Source organism: Chiroxiphia lanceolata, chromosome 3 (assembly GCF_009829145.1).
Source record: "Chiroxiphia lanceolata isolate bChiLan1 chromosome 3, bChiLan1.pri, whole genome shotgun sequence".
Lineage (NCBI taxonomy): Eukaryota > Metazoa > Chordata > Aves > Passeriformes > Pipridae > Chiroxiphia > Chiroxiphia lanceolata.
This window is the reverse complement of record NC_045639.1, coordinates 41,282,091-41,288,090: the sequence shown is the minus strand read 5'-3', so window position 1 is coordinate 41,288,090 and position 6,000 is coordinate 41,282,091.

Below are 6,000 nucleotides of genomic sequence, written 5' to 3'. Positions count from 1 at the left end.
TTCAATATGTTGGTGTCATGGAGGCATAAATGTATTGGTGTTTCTCAGTAGTTCCTGTTCTCTCCAGTTCCTGTGCAGCCAGAGGGGCTCTGAGTGCCACCCCGCCTTGTAGTAACAGAGGCAGCATAACTCCCCTTAAAATATTTTCTATAACTGCTGTTTTTGGCCACTGATAGCTCCCTTTAGAGAGGGCAAACCCAGAAATGCTCCACTGTTTCACATTGCTGTGAATTAGAAATACATCTTCTGGAACCGGAGGATTTAATTTCTACACAAAGTTATTGGATTGTGTATATTTTTGCTCTTTAAAAACTTTCATCTGTGGAGTGTAAGACAAAGGCATAGGTAAAAAATCCCTGTTATTCCCTTCAGTTTTGTTTGGTGATGTTTCTGCTTTGCGCTTTGCTTTTGCACTGCGATTTACAAACTGATCACAATAATTAATTCATTTACTGGTTACTTGAATCATGTAGCATATTGAGTTTCATTACAAGTATCCAGAAAACACTTCTATTCAGATAATCCTTTTTGGGCTTAATGTTAGAGGATCAATTTGTCTAACAATGAAAGAGAGGTCAAAATTCAATGCAGTGTGAAAACACTCTGTTAATCCACTTATTATTATGGCAACACTCTCTGGTACCACAAGTGTTAAGACTTGCATAAACATTCCAATTTGAAATCTTATTTTTAGAGATCTGCAGCTCAGTCATAGAGATTTGCTTTAGGCAGAACTTGTCATGCAAATACTCAGTCTAGAACTAATTTTCTTTAACATGTTTTAACATCTTCCAAAACAAACAAAGACTCAGCACTTTTAAAAACACAGTTCTCTGTATCTTGACCAAAACACAGGACTCAATTCAACAATGAACAGTTGCAGTTTGAAGGTAATATAAAGTACGGTAAGATTAAGTGAATAGAGTTTCTCTAGAAGTAAACTAGAGTAGCACACTGGTAGATCAGGCTCAAAGTCACTTGGTTTATTAGATGCTCTATTAGAGCCTCTACTAGATTTTACTTTAACACCAGCTTGAATCCAGCTGAACTCTGCTCCTCATAATAACTTGTCTGAAAAGGATAGAAAACCTGATTTATAAAATCTGTTTCCAGATGATCATATCATTTACTGAGGCATCCAACAATGCTTCGAAATTGTCTCAGCCAAGATAAGTTGGGTGAGTGTATCTCACATCTCCTGTTCTCATTTATTCGAAATAAAAAATCACCTTTGAGGGATAATACTTTGAATTGAACACAAAACAGGGCTGACTTCAAATAATCCGAACACTGATCTTGCTTTCTAGCTAAAGCAGGGCAGAGTGTTTTGCATTTTGTTCAAGATCTTCATAAACATTCATTTAAACATTAAAGGCAGCAAAAGCAACAAACAGTGAAAAACTCCAGAAAACGTACTATACTGCTGACCTTCACACCTGTGCTCCTTTTTTGGTTCTCCTCTTGTGCAAAAAAGAGAGAAAGAGGGCCTGTCAGTGGGTGACTCACTACAGAAGAGCTCTGTGATATTGTCCAGCTGAACCACATTCTGCAAACCTTTGTTTTCCTTCTCCAGCTATTAAGAAAATGTACACAATGAGTTCCGATGTAGGAAGCCTCATCTGGACAGATCTTCCCTGAGAATCTGTAGCAGAAACATAAGCGAGAGGATTGCTACCCAAAGCCCTTCTTGAATTTGCAACAATCAGCAACAGCATGTTTGAAAACAGCCTTAAGCTGGAGAATTTTATTTTCCTTTCAGTAGCCACACTCCTCTGGGGGGTTTCCACTAATGTGCATCTCACAGAATATGCATGTATGTACATACTTACTTCAACTTCTGCCCAACACCAACATTCCTGACTGTGTCTATCAGGGCTATGTGTCCATTTGCAAACGCCTTTACCCTTGTCGCCACCTCCACAGATGACATCAATAGCAAAGCATCTCCTGTCCTCAAACCATAGCCAGACAAAATCTCAGATGTAACAAAAAGAAAAAAAACCATTACTGCATCTCCCAAGAGCATTGGGGTCGATAGGAAAGAGAAGGAAAGGGGCAGAAACTGCAGTCATGCTGCATGTCCCTGAATATATGGGCTAATTAACTGTACTGGTATGGCTTCAACTGGAATATTTTGTTCAGTTTTGGACTCCCAGTATAAGATGGACAGTAATAAACTGGAGAGAGAGCAGCAGAGAACTGCTAAGATGGTCAGGGGTCTTAAGTATATGGGCAAAAAGTGGCAGAACTGAATTGTTCCAGCTGATAAAAAAAAGACTACAGGATGATTTAATAGTAGTCTACAACTATTTTTGGGGTATTTACACACATAAAATAAGCCAAAACCTTGGTACTGCCAGGTGAAGCAAGAGGCAACAACTACAGGTTGTGGCTTGGATGGGCATTAGAAACAAAACCCAACATTACTGTGGGATAGTACAGTTACCCAGAGAGATTGTGGAACCGCCATCCTTGGAGGTTTGTAAGACTTGGTAAGACAAAGCCATACCTAACCTGGCAAAATGGCAGTGCTGGTTCAGGAGGTTGGACAGGATGACCTCCAGACATTCCTTCCAGACAACAACTCTGTCACAAACTATAAGTCTTGTTAATTGACAGTAACTGAAACAGCTTCAAAAGGAAATGTAGTTGCTCACAGGAGATGAAAAAATGTCTCTGCAGTTATGAAAAATGTACTCTAGACCCTCCAAATGCATACAGACCAAATGAAGAAAATGCACTTAGAGATGAAAGAGAGTTTTCTTTATGGCAATGTTGCCTTAGGAAGTTTAAGGTCATTAGATAATTTTAAGAGAACAAAAAGCAGCCTCATTAAAAAATTGAGTTTTCCATATTTCCTGCTCAGAGTTGGAATGTAAAGCCCCAGTTGTACGGTTCATGGAGGGATTTTTTACATGGTACAATACCTAACACATACTGGGGGTTAAGTATGCTTTCAAAGGGACGGCTTTTGAGCTATACAGGCAACTGCTTTGAACACCACAGAAGATACTTCAGTCATTTGGAATATAACACCTATGGTTACTTCCAAAATAATCTAGGAACCCTGAATTTATTTGTCTGCCACTAGGCAAAGTTGTACAATCAAATTTAAATCATCTCAGGGCTTCTGAGAAAGTTTGTTTAAAAAAAAAGTGAAAAAATGAAAAAATAATCCCATTTAGCTGGCCAAGAAATACAGTTTTTCCTTAAAATATCTGAAGTTTCTTGTGCCACTTCTCTCTGTAGATGACTTTAATGAGACATGTTTACATTTTTTCAAACCCATGCTATTTCCTGCATTTCCAGCTGCAATCCACAGTTTGTGTTCAGTGGTAACATGGGATTGCCCAGAGTTATCATTATACAACCATAACCAAATGTTTCAAAGACATGTAGGTAAGTGGGAAGGACAGTATTTCTTGTATTTCATAGAATGCCAGTTTAGAAAGGAACATCAAGGATCATCTGGTTCAACCTTTCTTGGCAAAAGCATAGTCTATACAAGATGACCTGGCACCCAGTGTTTGTTCACTGTTTACTACATGTGTGCTGTGTGTTATGGACAGTTTAAAAGGCTACAGGAGGACAGCAGAGAGGCTGGCTGCTTTATTCCAGTGTGCAAGTGAGGAAGCGGAGCAATAGAGAGCGGGGGGCCTTTAGGCTGGCTGGGGACTCACAAAAAGAATGGGAGACTTGTCTGTAGCAAAAGGACTCACAAAATAACCTGCAGGGTGCTAGGGAAAATGACACTTTCCTCAAGTGCCAGAAGGGACCATGCAAGCGGCTCAAAGCTCCACAACAGGAGAAAGAGGGAAAAAAACAGACCTCATGGGCAGGGAGGAAAGATTTTTCTGTGAACCTTGAGTAAAAAACCTGTTACCATAAGAAGATCAGAGTATCTCTGTTGGCAGTTACCTTGCTCTCATCTGTATTCTCAAAATCAAGTATTAGAGACTAGACGCCTTTTGATATTTCAGGCATATTCTTCAAGGAGAAGGTGCGGTGGTATCTGCACCTCTGATGCCTCTGAGCATCTGCATTTCATGTCAGCACAGCTTAGAATGCTCACTCTCAGTCACAGTGCTGACTAAGGTGTTCATGCCATTAACAGTAAGTGAGCATTTCCACATAATTTAAAAAATGCAGCTTGGCTATTTCTGAGAACTTTCCTAGAGATGAAAAATCATGATTTCTGTGGAGGGAGTTTGTAGCATTTCTCATAAAACATGTGGACAAGTCATTATTACCATATGGTTAGCCATTCACTGCAATGGGGTTTGCTGTATGCATGGCTTGACAGAGAACCTGTGGTGCATTCAGGAATTATACACTAGCCTGTTACATATGCAAGCCTAGTCATTTCTCTCTTTTTCACTCTAAGAGGATTATTAAAGCATCTCTATGACATTATAAAAACATTCAAAACCGATGCTCCTATATGCTACTCTGCAGATTGATTTCTCTCAGGTTTCTTTCAGACTCTATTTCATATTAAAAAAAAAAATCAGTGGCTGAACAACTCTGGGTTGTTCTGCAATAACAAACTAGGACAGCCTGGGAAGGAAGGTACCGACACACTCTTAGCAAGAATTCACACTGTAAAATGCAAGAGGATTTTATGCATGATCCTTAATAAGGCTATTTACAGATGATGAAACTGTACTGTCAGCATCCCTTTAGAGTTTCTCTGTATAAATATCAACAATCCTGCTGGACAATTGGCGAGACATTAGGAGGCTTATGGCGTGCTGTGCTGTAAAGCTATCTAGATTTAAAGAGCAAATGACTCATTTAATAGATATGGTTCTGTTGAAAGAACATTCTTCAGAGCTTAGCAAGAAGTTTAAACCACATTAACATTAGAATCAATGTGCCAAACCACTGTGGACTACTGAGGTCACGGTTAATAAAGAATGACTTCAATTTTATTTTCATATCCCGTTTTTGGTCTAATCACTTGACCTCATTTTAAAACATGGTCTGGATGTAATTCACCATTCCACACAAAGAGACTGATTATTTTTCCCAGTTTTACTCTCTTCAGTCATTTCTATTATATTAAATCTGATTTACACCCGAGGAACTGAATACATTTTCTGATATTTTTAAAGAAATCAGCCACCCAGCTCACAAAGCACAGTCTGATTTAATGGTGCCATTTGGAGTTTTTCTGGCTACATGATATGCAGCTTCCGTTGTCTATGTGACATTAAAACACGTAGGAAGGAGCCCATTGTTTGCTTTCTCCTTTGAATGGCAGATTACTCATTCCTCAGCCTCCAAGACAAGGTAGACTGTAACTGATGGAACAGCATTTCCCTCATTGGAAACAAGGTTGCCTCTGGTCTGTATACAGGCTGAAAGCATGCTGAACATATTTATACATAATTAGAGCTTATGTTTAAAATAACCTACTCATACACAAGCATTTCAGCAAACAGGCTTTGAACTGCTCAAGTACTGAGCCACCCTGAAGTTCCTTTTAAGCTTTCTGACAGGCACAGAAAAGAACAAATTTGTACCTTTACAAAACCCCATGTATTTCCTAAAAAATGAAGATATTGCAAATCTGAAGGAGCTTTTTGTTTTGTGCTTGTTTTTACTGAAACCCCTACTGAGAAACTCAGCTCTTAGCAAATGAAAGGAAGACCAAGAATCCAAGAGCTGCATGGCAGAAAACAGACAGTCAACCTTGAGCACAAACAGCCTAAAGTTGCACTAGTGCTAGAATATGCTTCCTGAAGCACTGCTCTTACACACACGAGACATTTTTTGTTGTAAAGAAACATCGTGTCTTGGGTTTGGGAACGAATATCCTCATCTTGAGTAAAATGTCTATGTATAGAGAAAAGCACAGCACTGAAGAGAATGTAGATAGCTAGGTTTCACCCCCCCCAAAAAAAAATCTTCAGAAAATTATCTATCAAATTTATGCCTGAGATGAAAGCAGAACTACAGTGTTAGTGGTAACATGAATCTTGGATGACCAGACTACTA